The sequence below is a fragment of the Erpetoichthys calabaricus genome, chromosome 2 (genome assembly GCF_900747795.2).
Source record: "Erpetoichthys calabaricus chromosome 2, fErpCal1.3, whole genome shotgun sequence".
In the NCBI taxonomy this organism is placed as follows: Eukaryota; Metazoa; Chordata; class Cladistia; order Polypteriformes; family Polypteridae; genus Erpetoichthys; species Erpetoichthys calabaricus.
In genome coordinates this window covers 220,748,510-220,768,807 of record NC_041395.2, presented here as the reverse complement: position 1 = coordinate 220,768,807, position 20,298 = coordinate 220,748,510, and the positions used below count along the sequence as shown (strand labels likewise).

Here is a 20,298-nt window from a genome sequence, read left to right as displayed (position 1 = left end):
TTAACGAGTGCAGTTTCTGTGCTGTGATTTGTTCTAAAACCTGACTGAAATTTATCAACAATAGCATGTTTATTGAGGTGGTCATTTAACTGCATAATAACTGCCTTCTCTAGAATTTTACTTAAGAAAGGCAGGTTAGAGATGGGTCTAAAATTTTCAAGAGCAGAGGGGTCGCGATTATTTTTCTTAAGTAGGGGTTTAACTACAGCAGTCTTAAGACAGTCGGGGAAGACCCCCGTATCTAATGACGAATTTACTATGTCAAGAACATTATCAATTAGCACGCCTGATACTTCTTTGAAAAAAATTGTTGGTATTGGGTCAAGGGCACAGGTGGAGCGTTTCATTTGAGAAATTATTTTATGTAAATCAGGTAAATCTATCCTAGTGAAAGAGTTTAATTTGTTCATAACGGAATACTGGGGTTTAGGAGGATCCTTAGTGTTGGGGAGATATACTATGTTATTTCTAATATCATTAATTTTTTGATTGAAAAATACAGCAATAGCCTCACAGGTTTTACTGGAAGTACTTAGGAGGCATTCCTTTGAGTTACCTGGGTTTAACAGACGATCAATCGTCGAGAATAAGACTCTGGGATTACTAGCATTGTTATTTATAATCTTAGAGAAATAGCAGCGCCTCTCAAGATGGACTGTGTTATTGTATTCTGTTATTTTAACTTTTAATATTTCATAGTGGATAGTTAGTTTAGTCTTCCTCCATTTACGCTCAGCTCTACGGCATGTTCTCTTTAAATCAAACACTCTTTGGGTCTTCCATGGTATAACAATGCTAGAACATTTTTTAACTGTCTTTTCAGGTGCAACTATGTCAACAGCAGCTCTCACTTTAGTATTAAATCTCTCCACTTTACTATTTACATTATCCTCGCTATTATAGTTGGCACTATAAACGGACTGATTGCTTAGAATGTTTGTAAGATTTAAAGCTGCTGATGAGTCAAAGAAGCATTTTTTAACAATATGCTTCTCATGAGTGTTTTCTATCATTATTTCTATATTAAAAAGTAGAAGAAAATGGTCTGATAGACCCGTATCAATGACCTGCTTCATATCAACTTTTAGTCCTTTAGTAATCACTAAGTCTAACGTATGACCTGCTTTATGTGTAGGCTGATTAACGAGCTGTCTCAAATCGAAAGAGTCCAGGAGGTTCATAAATTCGTTTACTTTTAGGTCACACTGATTATCTATATGAAAATTAAAGTCGCCGACTATTAAGAGTGTGTCATAGTTCGTAATTAAAATTGACATTAAGTCAGAGAATTCCTCAAAAAAAGACGCGTTGAATTTTGGAGGTCTATACATGGATAATACTAGAACGTGAGAATCTCCATGGATAACAACGGCGAGATACTCAAAGGACTTGAATTTACCAGAACTGACATCTTTACATTTTAACCGTTTTAAGTAAATGTTTGCCAAGCCGCCACCTCTTTTTCCTTGGCGATCTACACGAGTAAAACTGCAATCCGGAGGCGCAGATTCAATTAAAACAGCTGCGCCGTCTGAGTTACTGTAAGCCACGTTTCACTTAGTGCAATAAAATCTATTTTTTTATTACTAATAAGATCGTTGTTAGTTAAAGCTCTAACATTTAATAGAGCCATATTTAATGTTTCAGAGGGGCAGAGATGAATACTATGTGCGTTATTGATAATTAGAACAGGAACTAAGTTATTTTTATTAGCGTCACTCTGTGTGTATTTTTTGTTTAATCTATAATCTGTTTTTATAGTTTTAATACATTGTTCATCTAAAGTAGTAATTTTAATTCAATTATTGGTGTTTATGACGTATTGCCTAGATTTTCTACGTGCATTGAGATTGGTTATTACAGTATTTATGTTGTGCACTTTAATGGAAGATTTTGTTAAACAATTATCAAGTCCTAGCACAGCAGTAGAATTTTGGAAGGGGTTAAGAGCAGAGATAGATAGTCAAGATAAACGAATTTCCTTAGATATGTTTTCGGAGAGGACCCGGGCGCCGAAACTGTTCGGATGCAGGCCATCTCGCTTGAAGAAACGCGGTCTTTCCCAAAAGAGGTCCCAGTTGTTGATGAACCCGATGTCTTGATTCTTGCAGAAGCCCTGCAGCCAGTTGTTTAATCCTAGCAGACGACTGTAGTACTCGTTTGATCGTCTGACGAGAGGCAGTGGACCTGAAATGAAGATCTTTGCTGATGGGATCCTCTCCTTCGTGTCTTTAATTAATGCTGTGAAGTCAGCCTTGAGGATTTCCGATTGTCGGTGCCTTATACCGTTTACGCCGGCATGCAAAATAATTGCTCCAACTGCCCTGTTCTTGTGCTTCTCGTAGATTGCCGGCGCACGTCTCATCACATCTCGGACACGAGCACTGGGAAAACAAGAAACAAATGATTTTCTATTAGGGCATGCGATATTGAGGTTTCTAACAATAGAATCACCTACCACTATTACATCACCAGGGGCTGAAGGCGAACTGGGGACGCGGAGAGGGTCGAACCGGTTCTGAGTTAAGATGCTTGCCTGTGCCGATGGAGGTGTTCTGGCCTTGAACCCCCGCCTGCATAGCTGAAATCCGCCGAGGTCATCATCGGTGTCGCTCCTACAAGGCGCGGGGGTGAAGTTCACTTGAGCGGCACGACGCAGGGTTGATGTTACGCCAATTACAGATGGCGAGGACGGTTTATCCAGCAGCCGAGCCTTCAGATCTCTAAGGTATCTTCGTCTGGACAGGAGTTTCTGAATCTGTTCGTCGAGTGCCTGGAGTTCCTCTACTACGACTGCAACGTGATTCATCTCACCGTCGGCCATTGTCTGCTTCTGCTTCCGCTTTGTGCCCTAGGAAGAATGAGAGAGAGAGATTGGTTAGTCAGTATTCACAGTAGTCACACCATGTTTTGTAAGTATGCGCAGAAAAAGCTGTACAGACAAAATTAACACAAAAGTGTAGATAATTATTGACTTACCCTTAAATATGTTTTTTACTATATTTACATTTTTACATGTAGGTTTAGATTGCACTTATTCAGACATATTAAAGTAAGTTTTACTTCAACAAAGACAATATTGTCACAAAAGGGATAAAATATTGTTGGCTTTCCCTCTATTGCTGCATTACCTTTTAAAGCAAGAATCACTGTGAGCATTTTATTTATTGATTATACTTATCAAGCATTACAGTTGGGAGACTTGGGGAGGGAGAACTTAATTAGAAACTAGTAAAAAAAAAATTAAACACAATACAAGGGAGCAGATACCGTTATTGTCAGACAGAAGGTCAAAAATTCAGTGTTGGGAAGAGCAAAATCTTAAGGTATGCAGAAGTCATAGTCAGAAATCAGAGCAAAGATTCAATCCAAAATCAGTTTGAAAAAAACATTTTCATAACACAAAAATACAGCTTAAACTATAAAGAGGATTAAAAGAGGATCAGAGCTAAAAATCACTGACTAGAATAATTTGATAGACTTACTGAATGAGCACATTATCAAGCATGCGCGCCTGAGGATCACATTCAGGGCTCACCTAAGGTATGTGGTAACACCCTGGAATGAAAAGGGGTGCTGTCGCTAACTCTCTTTTCTCTCACAGCCTTGAGGGCAATGGAGCCGAAGAAGACCTGTCCCTACTGGTCCATTCGGTATAAAGAAGAGACTCTCCCAAGAAGTGGGGTCTCAAATTGGAGCTGACAAGCAATGAGGAAGGTCATACAGATGCCTCATGAGCTTACAGATGACTACAACTTGCTGATGTTTACAGCACCACCAAGCACATATTTTTTTTGGCATGGGTTTACCCAGTTGGCACCCAAACTACTTTTGGTCTTGTCCTGTGTCATCCCTCACCCTGCTATGCCAGGTGTTACGTGATATTTTCAGCAAGAGAGGAAGAGAAGTGTGGCCATTAGAAGTTCTAATGTGGAGGGTGGGACTAGGAGGAATATGGAGTGGAAAATAATACAGTGGAGGATGAGACCAAGAGTGTGACTTGACATTTGAACGTAGTTCCTCCTTTAAAGTCTGGATTCTTGAAGCATTGGCATTGTCTCTGTATTTTCTCCTTATTCTTTGATACAGCTGCTTCATTGTTTTCATTCAAATCTGTGTCACAAGGACTTGAATTCTATAAGTATTTAATACATTGTGATTTATCAAAGGCTGTCTTTGTAAAGACATTGCAGCAAACGATTCTCAGTTCAGTGTTTCAGAGTAAAGTGTTCAATGAACGTGGTACATCTACAGTAAGGAATGAGAACATCAGGTTACTGGAGGCTTTGTAAATGTGGATAAGGCAACAAATGAAGCAAATCAGATCGATGAATCATTGTACAAACAACAAAAGTACAGGGAATTTCCAAAGAAGAGAGATTACTCAGCAATGAAATGAGGATGAGGTGGAATAGATGGATTAGGAACTGTTTTTGGTAATTCAGAGATGGTCCTTTGGAGGGGCAAAGGATAAAATCTGCTAAAGGACAGAGGGCCTTGAAGAATTCTAAATGCATCAATGTGCCTATGTCAATTTTATTCCAAAAGGAATTGAAAGTTTAAAAGATATCAACAGTAACACATAACGAAGGGGTGACTCAAATCATAGAAATTAACAAAACTAAACACCATTCATATTACCCTCATCATCATGCACTTGCACAATGATTCAATTGGAAATGTATGGGATTATTATAGTGATTACTAGGCTGCTGTGCCCATTGCATTTATTTGAGATTCATAACCATTGCACCAGCTTTAATGCAATGAGTATTAAATTGTTCTATCATTTAAATGTTACACAAAACGTACTGGTGCCTAAATTACATTTTGTAATAAATATGCATCTTTGAAGCCATTCAGCTCGGTAGTAGCCCTTAGGCCCTTCACCATGTTAGCAAAAATATGATATATAAACTATCTCCGCCAGCAGCTGCATATTTAAATTATTATGCATCTGTCACATTTATCCTCTTTCTGACTGGTGCTGCTAAGGTATGTGCTTAAGAAAATACTTTTGAAAAATCCTTTCTAACCGCTATTACAGTCAGTTGTAATTCCGCAGTTTGTATTAAGGAGGAAAGGTTAAGAAGGGTGTGACATCAAATGCAAAAAGAACAGAAATGGGAATAGAAAATTGAAATGTGCAAGTTATTTAAAAGCTATTCATCCACATTTTTTCAATTATTATTATAATCATTTTGGTACCTTGGAAGATAGCATAATGCAAGTACTGTAGATACCACTAATGTAGTGATCTATACTCAATCAAAGGTGACAGCACTCAATAATGTGGAAGCATGAGTAGAGGTGAGATGGGTCATTATTCTCACGGGAAGTACAAGACTTACAAGACAGTCTGCCCAACTATTTACTCCTTTCTTTTTTTTCCAAGTCTGATTTTATTTTCAAAAATTAAAAATTACAACAGCATTAATTCAATCAAGCAAAGAATGGTGAACGGACAGATAACCACAGTGAACTTCAAAATCAGTCCAGAGAAAACAAAAGAATAATAAAAAAAAATACCAAGGGGAAACAAAACAAAATTCAAACCCCCACCCAAGAAAAGGAGAAAACGAGAAAAGACTCCAGCATATAAACCTCAAAAGTTTTGGATGTACCATCTTAAAGACAATCTGATTTTTTTTTTTTAATAATTTGAGATAATACAGAATTTCACTTACTCACTTAGTTATAAAAGGTGGGCTGGGATCTTCCAGTTAAGCAGAGTAAGTCTGCATGCTAGCTGTGTGGTACAGGATATTAGATAGATAGATAGATAGATAGATAGATAGATAGATAGATAGATAGATAGATAGATAGATAGATAGATAGATAGATAGATAGATAGATAGATAGATAGATAGATAGTGTAACAAAGGCGCTATACAGGCGCCTTACCCGACACAGATGGACACGGGAGGCACGTATAAAATAAAAAGACTTTTATTGTTGTTCACCTGTGGGGTACGTCTTCCCCGTAAACCCCACAGGCACAACACAGTCCCCAATGTACAAACACACAAAGTAAGCACACCACACTCCTCTCTTCTGGCACCACCACTCCTCCCAGGCAACCTTGTCCTCCTCCACCCGACTGGCCGCTGAGTGGTGTTCACTGGCTCCCTTTTATTGAGTACTCAGAAGTGCTCCAGGTGCTTGATTGCCGACATCCAGCTGCACTTCCTGGTAAGGCGAAACCAGTGCCCAAAAGGGGCCAGCAGCTCCTGCTGCAGCACCCCCCGGCGGCACCTGCGGAACCCAACAGGGCTGCACAGAACTTCAACCCCCATGAAGCCCTGGTGGAGTCAGACGGCACCGCTGCAACCCAGGGAGGCTGCCACCTAGCGTCCAGGGGGAGATACTAGGTTTCCCACCCTTGTCCCACTGGTATATGTGGTCATGGGATGGGGTGGAGCTAGAAAGTCTTTTTTTGGTTCTGATCTCAGTGCAAGAAGATAGAATTGTCTTGTAAACAATAAAAATATTTTCGTTATTACAGTGATCCCTCGCTATATCGCGCTTCGCCTTTCACGGCTTCACTCCATCGCGGATTTTATATGTAGGCATATTTAAATATATATCGCGGATTTTTTGTTGGTTCACGGATTTCTGCGGACAATGGGTCTTTTAATTTCTGGTACATGCTTCCTCAGTTGGTTTGCCCAGTTGATTTCATACAAGGGACGCTATTGGCAGATGGCTGAGAAGCTAGATTGCTTACTTTTCTCTCTCTCTCTTGCGCTGACTTTCTCTGATCCTGACGTATGGGGATTGAGCAGGGGGGGCTGTTCGCACACCTAGACGATACGGACGCTCGTCTAAAAATGCTGAAAGATTATCTTCACGTTGCTATCTTTTGTGCAGCTGCTTCCTGAAACGACATGCTGCACGGTGCTTCACATACTTAAAAGCTCGAAGGGCACGTATTGATTTTTGACTGAAAAACAAACTCTGTCTCTCTCTATCTCTCTCTCTCTCTCTCTCCCTGCTCCTGACGGAGGGGGTGTGAGCTGCTGCCTTCAACAGCTTTGTGCCGCGGTGCTTCGCATACTTAAAAGCCAAACAGCCCTATTGATTTGTTTGCTAGAGATTGTTTTCTCTATCTATGTGACATTCTGTGCTCCTGACACGCACTCCTTTGAAGAGGAAGATATGTTTGCATTCTTTTAATTGTGAGACAGAACTGTCATCTCTGTCTTGTCATGGAGCACAGTTTAAACTTTTGAAAAAGAGACAAATGTTTGTTTGCAGTGTTTGAATAATGTTCCTGTCTCTCTACAACCTCCTGTGTTTCTGCGCAAATCTGTGACCCAAGCATGACAATATAAAAATAACCATATACACATATGGTTTCTACTTCGCGGATTTTCTTATTTCGCGGGTGGCTCTGGAACGCAACCCCCGCGACGGAGGAGGGATTACTGTATTATAATTTCATAAGGCTACATGTGTTTTCTTTCTTGGGGAAGGCTTATTTACATCTTGTTTTGAGACTGTAAGTGGCCACATGGCTAATTAATCGTACAAATTAGCCATGTGTCACAGTGATCTTACATTATGCATAAAAGTTCTGCATATGGCTGCCACAGCTCTGTGATGTCACATTGACTTTGCACAGCATCATGGGGTGTTGGGGAAAAATATTTGTCTAAACCTGCCTTCTGGGAAAATATTCAGTGAACAAGGCCACTGGTGAATACAGCATATTCACTATGAAAATAAGCTTTTGCAAATGTCACTGATCAACAATAATGAACAGTATACAACACTAATTTGTGGAAGATCGAGTAGGCTTCAGACCCCTCAATTTAAGCTTTCTATCAATATCCCAGTTCTTGTTAAATGGTTGGACTGACATTTTACTTTGTTCAGTCTATACACTGGGTATATTAGTAGCAGGGCTAGCACAACATTGAGATATCTGAACAGCAGGACCTCTAGAGTGCTATCTCTATGGTAGGGCCAGCAAAAGACTGTCTTTGTAGTAAGACTAGTGCAAGGCCAGTAGAGGGCTGTCTTTACAGTTGTCTCAGCTCAAGGCTAACGGATTGCACTTTGTGTAACAAAGTAGATAGATAGATAGATAGATAGATAGATAGATAGATAGATAGATAGATAGATAGATAGATAGATAGATAGATAGATAGATAGATAGATAGATAGATAGATAGTCTTTATTTGTCCCCAAAGGAAAAGTAAAACTTTACAGAAGCTCAAGGAAGAAAACACACACATAAACACACTTAAGGCCTTCGGGCTTGAATAAGAGAGCTGCCGCTGTCAGCCACAGGCTTGTAGGCTGGAGTAAGACATGGTCAGATCTGCTCAGTTGAACTGTAGGTTTACATTGAAAGCACTGACATTTGAATAAAGCAAGTCCAACTTGTTGAGTTTATAAATCCAAAAAATTAATTGAAGGTGATTGGTTCTGATGTCCCCCTGGTTAAGTCAACAGTATTCTAGGGTCAGAATGATTAATTCATTAAAATATTAGTACAGAATGAATGATTTCAGTTCCTGAGTTAATTAGCATTAATCAGGATGGAATTAAAAAATAATAGAATTAGAATAACCCTAATTATTTACAAATTCTAATACAAATGAGCACTTCTACTCACTGAATAGACATTGTCAATGTTCATAAATGCCATATGAAGCGGCCAGAAAATTATAGCTGAACACTCCGGTCATGCAGACAAGTATGTAGGATCCACACGCCTCTTCACACCTTCCCATTTACTCCCACGGGAATAATCAGAATATCCATGGAGGTCATTACAGCAGTTACTGTATATACTCACAGAAGGAAGCCCTGGCAGGCAAATTAATCTCATGCTTTGTAGATTTGGAATAAAATTACATGAAGTGTGAATTAAGTGCATTTCATGAAAATTTGTCAACTAATATAAAGTTGCTTTAATTTGTGTGTAAATAGTGATTAAATAGGACACAGTAGCACAAGGTAGGCGCTTTAGACAGATTCCAGTTCTTAATGCCAGGTCAACCAAGGCTTCAGATGCCTCTCTATCACCCACTGAGCCATATGGCATTTATTTCAAGTATGCTAGTGGGAACCAAATAGAAACAGCCATCATCTGGCCTTGTAATTTTAGAAGGCTGAATTTTGAACACTGATTTTGGCTTATGATACCTTTAAGAGGAATATTTGAGATTGAGAACAGCCTACAATCGGTTATGTCTTAACTATCCATCCATCCATTTTCCAACCCACTGATTCCAAGCACAGGGTCACGGGGGTCTGCTGGAGCCAATCCCAACCAACACAGGGCACAAGGCAGGAACCAATCCCAGGCAGGGTGCCAATCCACCACAGATGTCTTAACTATTTAAGCCATATTTCTTGAAAATACTTATCCAACTCCAACAAGATGTCCACTAGCCCTGACCTTTGACAAAGCCATATTCAGTCTAGGGCAAACCTAATCTAATTTTAAACATACTTTATATATAATGTAACATAACATTCTCCAACCTAATTAATCCAAATCAGGGGTCTTGGGAGGGGAAACGTTAAGCACAAACCGTGGACAGTGCATTACACGGCTTATACATGCAGTCACCCACACTTGTATTCTCGCAGGGGATACACAGAATCACCAGTTAGTCTAAATGTGCTTCACTTTGGAGATAACAGATGAAGGGTCATGCAGATGCAGGCAGAAAGTGCCAAATTCAAATAGACAACAACTAGGTGTCAGTTTCAAAACCAGACACCAGATTTTTAGATATTTATTTATCTGAGTTTTAGATATGCTATTTTTAGTTGTTGGAGAGGTTTACATATGGACATTTTTACTTCTTCTTAAAGGAATGTTGAACATTTAAGGAGTAATGTTTTTTTTCTGAGCAAGACATCCCACAGCATACATCAATCAGTTCTGTCATTTATTTCATCCAATTTAGGGCCAATGAAGGTTAGGGTCTGCTTCACTGACATTTTGCACAAGGTGAGAATCAAAACTATAGAAAGCACCAGTCCATCATGCACTCCTTCACTTTTGACCAATTCCGAGTTGTCAGTTAACTTGGGGACCACCTTCCTGGCTCTGGCAAGGTAAGCATTTCAACCCCAGTACGAGAGGGGGCACTGATGCTAATATTACCTTCACTTTTCCCTGTGGCATTGAAAGGCCACCTAAATGTGATGCATAGCTTTGCCCCTGCGCCTCTTAGAAGACTCCGCCCCTTCCGGCGCCAACAGGATAAAAACGGACGACGAGGGAACCTGCCTTCAGATCTTGATCAGCTATAGGGTAAGACAGAGCACCAAATCCAGAACAATTCTACTTAAAAACAGAGGCCCCTTTTTGTTTCTATTTTGCCAATGACACCCTAACTTTTAGCATCCTTAAAACAGTCTGTTCTCGGCCACATTACACCTTATACATACATCTTTTGAGTGTCCGATGACAACAAGAAAGACTCATGCAGGTGTACATTGTAAAGTTGGTTTATGAAGAGGATTACCTGTGTTCTGTTTTGTGTATTGTATTCACCCCCTTTTTTAAAACCCATTGCAGGTCCCAACCTACCAGGAAGGAGGTCTCTCTCTGAATTTTCTTTCCCAAGATTTCTTCCAACAAGGGTGCTCAAAAAACAGGGTATGTTATGTGATTTTGGGCTATTCAAGAAATAAATCGTTGTCGTAAAAAAAGTAATTGCATTTTGCTTGTGAACTTGTTACAGTGATCTGTGCCTGCACTCATTGAAAATCGCTGTATACAAAAATAAGGAGGAGCCTGCTTCCTAAAGTTCACAAAGACAAAGGAACTGGTTGTGGACTTTAGGAAGCAGGCTCCTCTTCCCACCCCTGTCATCATCAGAGGAACAGATGTTGAGGTGGTTGAGGACTACAGGTACCTGGGGGTACACATTGACAGTAAACTGGACTGGTCCAAGAACACCACCACGGTTTTCAAGAAAGGGCAGAGCCGGCTTTACCTACTGAGGAGGCTCAGGTCTTTCAATGTCTGTAGGAAAATGCTGACTATGTTCTATCACTCTGTGGTAGAGAGCGTGGTGTTTTTTGCAGCTGTGTGCTGGGGCAGTGGGGTGAAGACAGCTGATGCCAACAGGCTGAACAAGCTGATTAAAAGGCTGGTTCTGTCCTGGGTGTCAGACTGGAGAACCTGGTGGAGGTGTCTGAGAGGAGAATGCTGAAAAAGCTTCTCGGTATCATGGACAACCCCTCTCACCCCATGCACGCCTCCTTGATGGGTCATCAGAGCACACACAGCAAAAGACTCATTGCCTCCAAATGCAGAACCGAACGCCACAGAAAATCCTTTCTACCTGTGGCAATAAGACTGTATAACTCTTCCTCATTCTGTAGGTGATCTTTTTCAGAATTTTTGTCATGAGGTCTCATTCGTTTTTTTTTTTTTTTATTTACTCATCTGTATGTTACTGAATGTTTGTTTCATCCCATCATCACATGCTGCTATCTCATTTATTCATGGCACAAACACTAAGTCACTTTTCATAACCACTTGCACTAATAATCTGTTGTTTTATATATATCTGTTATAGTTTTAGTTATAGTTGTTTGTTGCTTTGCACAAATTAGTTATACAGTTATAATACAAACTATTAGTTACAGTTATTTGTTACTTGTTATTCTGTTTGCACTATTACTACTGTTCTTTTTAAACTCTTTACTACCTTATCTTTATTCCTCTTGTTGCACTGAACATGTATATGACAAAAGAATTTCCCTCGGGATAAATAAAGTTCTTATCTTATCTTATCTTATCTTAATAAACTGAATACAGACTGCGCATACTCCATCTGGACAACAGGGATCCCCTTACTACAAAATGTGTATTTATCTATTCAGGTGATCCATTTATTTAGGTGTTTTACTTCAGGCATGGTAATCCTTGCTATTTTTTATTTTATTGGGGATTCATTCATTAAACATTTCTTGTTATCAGGGTACCATTTTACTTGCAGGAGTGGCTCCCATTATTATATTTTACCAGAGCCACTTACATAATATTTTTTATTAGCGATTCACACACATTACAGCGTTTTGCTCTGCTCTTAGCATTTGCAAATATTGGCATTTCTTTTGCTTGTGCTCTTGAAATCCACCACTAAATAACAAGTTTCATGAATGAAGACTACGAATTTTTGAAATTTAATTCATTTATGGCAAGCCAAATTAACATTTAGAGATATCTCAAAATGAATTTCGGATATGTCATAAAATTCATTTTGAGATATCTCTAAATGTTAATTTGGCTTGCCATATTCATTGAAACTTCTCTCCACACTCACATACGTACCCTACAGCCAGTCTTTTGCCCTATCATGACTCCTAAACAAGCCACAGCTCCTTGCACACAGTGTGGGAGTCTAACTGCCATGACATCTGATCATGTCATTGCCAAGTTCACCACTGTATTTTCCGTTCCCTTTATTCACAACTTCTAGCATTCTGCTTTGGTAGAATGTAGTAAGCATATTAGAAGTACCCAGTAATGCACTGCTTTATTGTAATTAGTAGTTCCATCTATTGACTTACACCAGAATGAAAAAAGACACCACCAGCCTAAGTTACACGTTGATAGTTACGTGTGAGAAAATGGCTGACAAGGATGTGTCACTTCAACAACTCATTGTAATTGGATTGTAGCGGCTGGCATTCATGAGCAACTTCATGGTCTATATCAATGCCAGTCAAAGGGTAACACACATTAAAGACAAGAGCACAGATTGTGCTGAGCCATCCACTTAGAGTTTTTTTTATTAAATGTTTTAACCAACTGCAACAAAGAATAAAACTGATAAACTCATTAGGGAGAATCGACATGAGACAATCAAATAAAAAAATCTAGGGAGCAGAGCATCACTGTTTAAACTTGGCTGGCATGGAGTTTTATCACAAGGAGCTTTATAAATTTCATTTTTGATGGCCAAAATGCATTGATAAGAACATGATAAGACACGAACAAAAGTATATACCTTTAATTCCTTGTCTTTACAGGAACATGAATTCATTCAATACTTTTAATACTCAGACTCAGAGTGTAGAAATTAGACATGTTGCTTAGAATTGCAACTTAATTTTGGAAAATTTACTTTTTCCACCGAATAATTCAATTTCTGAAGCCACTTCTTTCAATTACAGGACTGCAGAAGGCTTAAGGCTATCTGAGCAGTATTAAGTTCTAAGTAGGAGCCAACATGATGGAATGTCAGTCCCTCACATGGAGAACATTCAAGAAGACAGCCACATACAGAACACTCCTGCTTGGTCAATTTAGAGATCTCATGTAATGTCACAAACAGATCTATATTTTGTAGGGGAAGCAAAAATACCCAGAGAAAAACCATGTGAATATGAGAATTATGTAAAATTTCACAGAGATGATGAGCAAGCTGGAATTCAAGTTTTCCACAGTTTATTTCTCAAAGGTAATTTTTGATACCACAATTTAAAAGCCGATTTATAATTTAGACTTAGTCTCTTACTTTGATCTAATAAGTCTAGGTGTATTCATATATATTCTGGTGTAGTGTGGTGAACTGCAGGTTCACACAAGAGGAAATAATGCGGCATCAACAGCTGTCCCCATTTAATAAATGTGAATCCAACAAAACACACGCTCGATGATGCTAAATAAACAGTTGAGGCTTTCAAGTCTCATAAAGTCACAGCGTGAAGGAGCTCTCATAATGAGTGCCGCCTCATTCCCAGAACCGGAACGCTGGGAACACCCTGACTGGGTGTCTTCTCAGAACTGTGGAGGGGGAAACAGAGAATAAGGTTAGCATTAGTGTCCCCTCTCAACGTGAGGTAGAAGAACATACTGTACTTTAGAAGAGTTCAGAGGATGATCCACAGACGCGCATGAGTGACACTGGTTAATTGACTAGTCAACAGATTTTCATTGTGTGTTCGACACAGATGTACATCTGTGTGTCTGCCTACAGTATGACAGTAGACCAAATTAAAATAAACCTAGACTAAAATTAACCTAGATTAACTTGACTAAAATCAACTTAGATATATTTGACCATCGTATGCTGGTTAAGAGTTTTTAGATGTATGCTCAACTAAAGGTGTAGGCTATCATACTGTAACCAGAGACAAATCTACACACTTTGAGGTGGAGAATAAAGCATCTTTCAAATGGATGGCACATATCCAACAAATATGAGAGGGAATTCATCAAGAAAAGGAAATCTAAACATGGCATCTATTTCGAAATCCCCATTAACCAGTGTTGGTATCTAAAGCACAAACTGACGAAATAATGAGTGAAACAGACACAATTACTGTCATGCCTTTTCCTGCTACTTTAAATTCAATCACTAACCTTGTTGTTGAAATTTTACATTTTGTGAGGCTCATTTAGGACAACACTTGAAAAACATGTAGCATTTAAAGTCAAGATGTGCTTGATTTTCTGATGCCGGATTAGGCTTTGTCAAGACTCTAAAGAGAACATTAACTCCCCTCATAAAAAAGACAGAAGAGCACTCCTTCTAAAGATTGCTCTCATCAGTAGGACTGGGGGAATGATATTGGTTTCCAATACATCTGCCAATCAATTAACGTGTGGAGACCCAGCCTGGGAACTTGACGAGATTATATTAACTCAATTGCTGGAGCCATTAACCTGCCAGATGACCTTTTTGACCTGGGCTAAAAGGGATGTCAAAATCAAGGCTATTAATGAAAAACAACCCGAGGGGGCTGCGTTAGATAATATTACTGTAGGATAGCTTTGTTTCGCTGATGTATTGCTGTACCTAAGAGCTTCCTGAGAGTGGTAAGCCAAGTGTATTGGGAGGCCACATAAGGTAGGGAAAGTGTCTTTGGGAAAACAGATCCTCCAGTTACTTCAGGAGCTCATATTCAAGCAGTTTCTGTGGTCCAAAAATTTAAGCAATATAGTTGACATAACAATTGTGCCATCTGTTTGGAATTCTGTTTTACAAACTGGAGTACAGAAGCATACAATATGTATAACCCCTACCACACTGCATTGCAAACTGCATCCCACCCCGTTCAAATTACGCAGCATTAATCTTGTATCTATGATCTTCAACAAGTCACTTGAAGATATGTGTCCTATAGAATCTGAGGTAAAATAGTGCTCTTCACTGCCATCTGTGCCCTAGGATTGTTCCAGGTTTGGGACATGTTGAAGACAGACATGAATTTTGCTTAGAAAGTAGAGCTAAGACTCACAACACGTATATAGTGGATCTATATAGTATTCACTTGAGAACATTTTAATTTGTCTTTCAGCTCTGTGGCACCATGTATCCTAGTTTATCCAAAGTTTCTATATGTCCATCGCCACAACAGAATCCCAGACCAACCTATCTTCACTTGAAACTGGAAGACATGCTACTTTAATAGTGTCACTGATTCAGAAATCTTGACTTGAAGAACATTGAGAATGAGGAAGTTCTGACGTGAGTGAGGCACCCTAAGAATTGATGTTTTAAAAGTTGAAGTTGCTTCACTTTCACAATATACTGTAAGTGCAAAATCAATATATCTAAAGACATAATGGGATGCTGACAGCAGCCAAGGCCAAGTAAAGAAAATCACTTTTGCTAAATTCACATGGCATCAGCATCCAAAATCCTCACTATTTACTGCCTGCATAGTTCTATCAGACATGTAAAAATGCAAAGTGAAAAATTCATCAACAACAATTGTTAATTTACTGTTGTAAAAAAATGTAAATAATCATGAGTGAAAAAAAATTTCAGGAAAATTGAATTCACAGTGAAAACTCTATGTTTTACTTTGCAAAAATATTTGTGAAATAAATTACAATTTGGTACCAATAAAATCCATGCCATTCAAATCAAGATCAAAGATGTTCAGTTCCAATCTAGAAGCATTTTCATTTCTTAATTTCTGCATGCGTGCACCTGTTATTTAGTATTGAAATGAAGAATTCTAATGAAATGAAAGAAATTAGCAGAAGTGTGCATATCCTCAACTAGGATAAGGTAGTTGCTGGGTAACAGCAAGGGGGAGGAGTTTGGCAGCAGTGGTTTGCCATGTACTAAATTATTTTTGTTGAGAAAACACAGTAATGTGTATGCTATGGTGTGTCTTCACATGGAAAATATGAAGCATGTCATGTGGAAGTCTGGAGTTTGAACACCAAACACACACACACACACACTTTCTGTGCAAAAGACACAAACAGAACTTAACAAAATGTAACAAAATGGCCACAAACTAACAACAAGTTTATATATATATATATATAGTAACAAATATAGACCACAAAGTCGTCAAGGTTTGGGGTTTTTAGGCCCCGTATACTGTAACACAGGTCAAAACAATTCAAGAAAATCATCAGACACAGAAGAGCGGGTAGACAATTTATGGAGGTGGACCGGAAATCAAAACAGTGGTATGCTGGGAAAATGTGGTGATGGATGGGTAACTGATATCATCAAAGGGGGACCAGAGGAAAGAAAGGGACCCGGAAGTGTTGCGCTTCTTGGGGTCATCCGGGTGAGATTACAGAGGTGGTGCTTGGTATTTTCTGAGGAAATAGAGAGACAGAGGTTAGTACCCCGCCGTTGTCTCCTGGCACGACTTGTTGCATTGCATGTTGGGTCCTTAAGGTGCTCCCCATGCGCTCGTGCGTGACAATACATATATAAATATATATATAGAAGAAGATAGAAATGCCCTCTAATCTAATCAATAAAAAAAAAAATTGATATTAGTATAATTTCATAGGGCTGCATGTGTTTCCTTTCTTGGGGAGGGCTTCTTTACAGCTTGTTTTGAGAGTGTAAGTGGCTACATGGCTAATTAATCGTACAAATTTGCCATGTGTCACAATGATCTTACAGTATGCATGCATAAAAGTTCTGCACATGGCTGCTACAGCTCTTTGATGTCACACTGACATCACAAAGCATCATGAGGTGTTGGGAAAAAATATTTGCCTAAGCCTGCCTTCTAGGAAGATTTACAGCAAACAAGGCCACTGGTGAATACAGCATATTCGCTATGAAAATTTAGCAATTTTCCCATTTTTGCTTTGGCAATATCCAAGTTCTTCTTAAATTGTTTGACTAACATTTAACTTTGTTCAGTCTGTACACTGGGTATATTAGTAACAATGTGATTGTCCTTCCATCCAGGGTGGAGCTCCTAATAATGTCACAATAGCCTCTGACTCCCCAGAATCCTAATAGTTGACTAAGCAATTAAAAAAAATTCCTTACACCTCAGGTGTGCCATTTTGTAAATAGACAAAATCTGGTTCTCCTTGCCCTCTACTTGAGATCATACTATGTCCCTGTGGACCACCCAGGTTGGCACTGCCACCTGAACCCGACACAGACAAACATGGGACACAAGTTCCAGGCATACACATTTTTTATTTTCTTTTTTACCTTGTGGGCACGCCTTCCCCATTCCCATAAGCTTACAACACAGTTACCAGCACAAGCACAGCACAATACAACAAGTCTCTTCCTTCTCTTTCTCCTTTTTCCACTACTCCGGTCAAGCTTCGTCCTCCTCCTCCCGACTCTGGCTCCTTGAGTAGTGGCTGCTGGCTCCTTTTATAAGGCACCTGGAAGTGCTCCAGGTACTTGATTATTTATTTCTGGAAGCACTTCCGGGAGTGGCGGAAGAACTGCCCATAAGGGCTCAGCAGCTCCTGCTGCAGCACCCCCTGGTGGTGCCTGTGGGTCCCAACAGGGCTGCACCAAACTCCAACTCCCATGAAGCCCTGTGGGAGTCCAAGGCACCTCTGCAGCTCAGGGGGGTTGCCATCTAGCGTCCTGAGGAATGTAACTCTCTGGCCACGCTTGATCCTCAGGTCCTCCCTGCCATCTTCATAAGTATACTGTAATCCTGATAGTTCTGAATTTGGATAAAATCTAGGAAGAACAGTGGAAGATGGCTGGAGAATGCCATTTGTTATTGGAAGGGGTTTATAGTAATGATTTTCCAGGGTTATTAATAAGTTCTTTGCAATTCCTTATTTACCTAAAACTGCATCTAACATAATAAAGACTGCTGGTGGCCCAGTAGTTCTAGGATTGAGACAGTGTTATCTAGTATCGTCAACAGTAAAATGTTTGTAATGTACAAGTAGGACAGAAGCTGAAGCTTAATATCAGCAAGTGGATGGTTATATTTGTCAGGGCATGAGTCGAAGAAAGGGAGCCAAGACACTGATAGCTGTAAACCAGTCCTTCAAGTCAGCACAATCATCAAGCAGGCACTTTGAAGTGCCTAAGAGATTGTTCTCCCTTATCAAGAGAACTGAGAAATATTGAGCAGAAGAGCTAAAGCTGAGGTCCAACAGCAAATAAATGAGTACTGCATGCACATTTGGTCTACAACAAAAATACTGAAATCATACAAAGCTCTGGGTGAGTGTTCTTTGAGTTTTGTGTGATCTCATGTTGTAATCTGACAGATTCATAAAATTAAACATGAGGAGAAGACTTTGTGGGGATCTAATCCAGGTCGTCAAAATTCACAGAGGCATTGATCTTCTTTCAACAGTGAATCACATACTCAAAGACACCAATTGAAATTAAAGGTAATGTGCCTTTACAGGTGAAGACAGGGAGTGCTTCTTTATGCAACAAGTTGTGAGAATCTGGAACAAACTACCAAGTCAAGTAGTTGAAGCTGACAACCTTTAGGAAGTATCTGGATGAGATACTGGGACAGCGGTAAATGGTATGGATTTCTCTCTTTTGTCAAATGTTTTGTGTTCTTATTGTGTTATGGCTATGTGTATCCTCCTATTATCAGACACACTAATCCAGTTCAGGGTTATAATGGCCAGATCTTATCCTTGCATAAGCAGATGTGAGAGGTAGGAATCAACTTTAGAAAGGGCAATTTTTTTTTTATTTCCCAAAGAGGTGCCTCTCTCATGCATGAGATTTACTTCTACCATCTTATATAGAGCTGAATGCTGGCTTGCTTTTTTGTTATTAGGGACATCTGAAGTAGCCTATGATCCTTTACTAGAAATTGCGGTTTCTAGAAATCAATGGACTGCTGTACTGTATATTGACCAAATATTTTTACACCATGGAATTTAAGTTGAAATGGATATTATTATTATTATTTCACATTTATAGCTCATGAGCTGTACATTGACTATATCACTAATTGTTATTCCCACACAATAGAATAATTGTACTTAAATATGTAAAATACAATCCCAATTTCAAGTTGGGATGCTGGGTAAAATGTAAATTAAAACAGAATGCAATATTTGCAAATCTCACAAATCTATATTTTATTCACAATAGAACATTCAAAACATATCAAATGTTGAAAGTGAGACGTTTTACTATTTCGTGAAAATTTTTAGCTCATTTTGAATTTGATGGCAGCAACACGTTGGGCCTGGGGAAAAAAAAGGCTGGAAAAGTAAGTGGTACTAAAAAGGAACCGTTGATAGACCATTTGCAACTAATTAAGTGAACTGGAAACAGGTCAGTAACATGACTGGGTATAAAAAGAGCATCTTACAGAGGCTGAGGTTCACCAATCTGCAAAAAAACTGCATCTACAAATTGTGGAACAATTTCAGAATAATGTTCCTCAATGTAAAATTGCGAAGACTTTGAATAGTTCATCATCTACATTGGGCAATGTCGTCAAAGGATTCGAAGAATCTGGAGAAATTTCTGCGCACAAAAGACAATGCCGAAAGTCAATATTGGATGCCTGTGATCTTTGGGCCCTCAGGCGGCACTGCATTAAAAACAGGCATGATTCGGTCATGGAAGTCACTGTATAGACTCGGAAACTTCCAGAAATCATTATCTGTGAACACAGTTTGCCGTGCCATCCACAAATGCCATCCACGATCATGCAAAGAAGAAGCCATATGTGAACATGATCCAGAAATGCCACTGTCTTCTCTGGGCCAAAGCTCATTTAAAATGGACTGAGGCAAAGTGTTAGGATATGGTTAGATAATGACTGACTGAGGCAAAGTGGAAGACTGTTCTGTGGTCAAATGATCGGAATTTGAAATTCATTTTGGAAAACATATGACGCCGCATCTTTACGACTAAAGAGTAGAGGGACCATCTGGCTTCTTATTAGTGCTGAGTTTAAAAGCATGCATCTCTGATGGTATGTTGGCACATTAGTGCCTATAGAATTTGTAGCTTGCACTTGTGGAAATGCACTATCAATGCTGAAAGGTATATATAGTGTGGATGCTGGGGTCACTGTTACCCCTTAAACCCAACAGACAGACACGCAGGACACAGGGTAAAAGCACC

General features: G+C 39.3%; 1 long non-coding RNA gene across 1 annotated transcript in view; it reads left to right on the top strand.

Annotated features, from left to right (window-relative positions):
* Positions 1–20,298, top strand: part of LOC127526667 (uncharacterized) — a 512,438-nt gene that overhangs the window by 457,467 nt on the left and 34,673 nt on the right. The window lies entirely within an intron of this gene.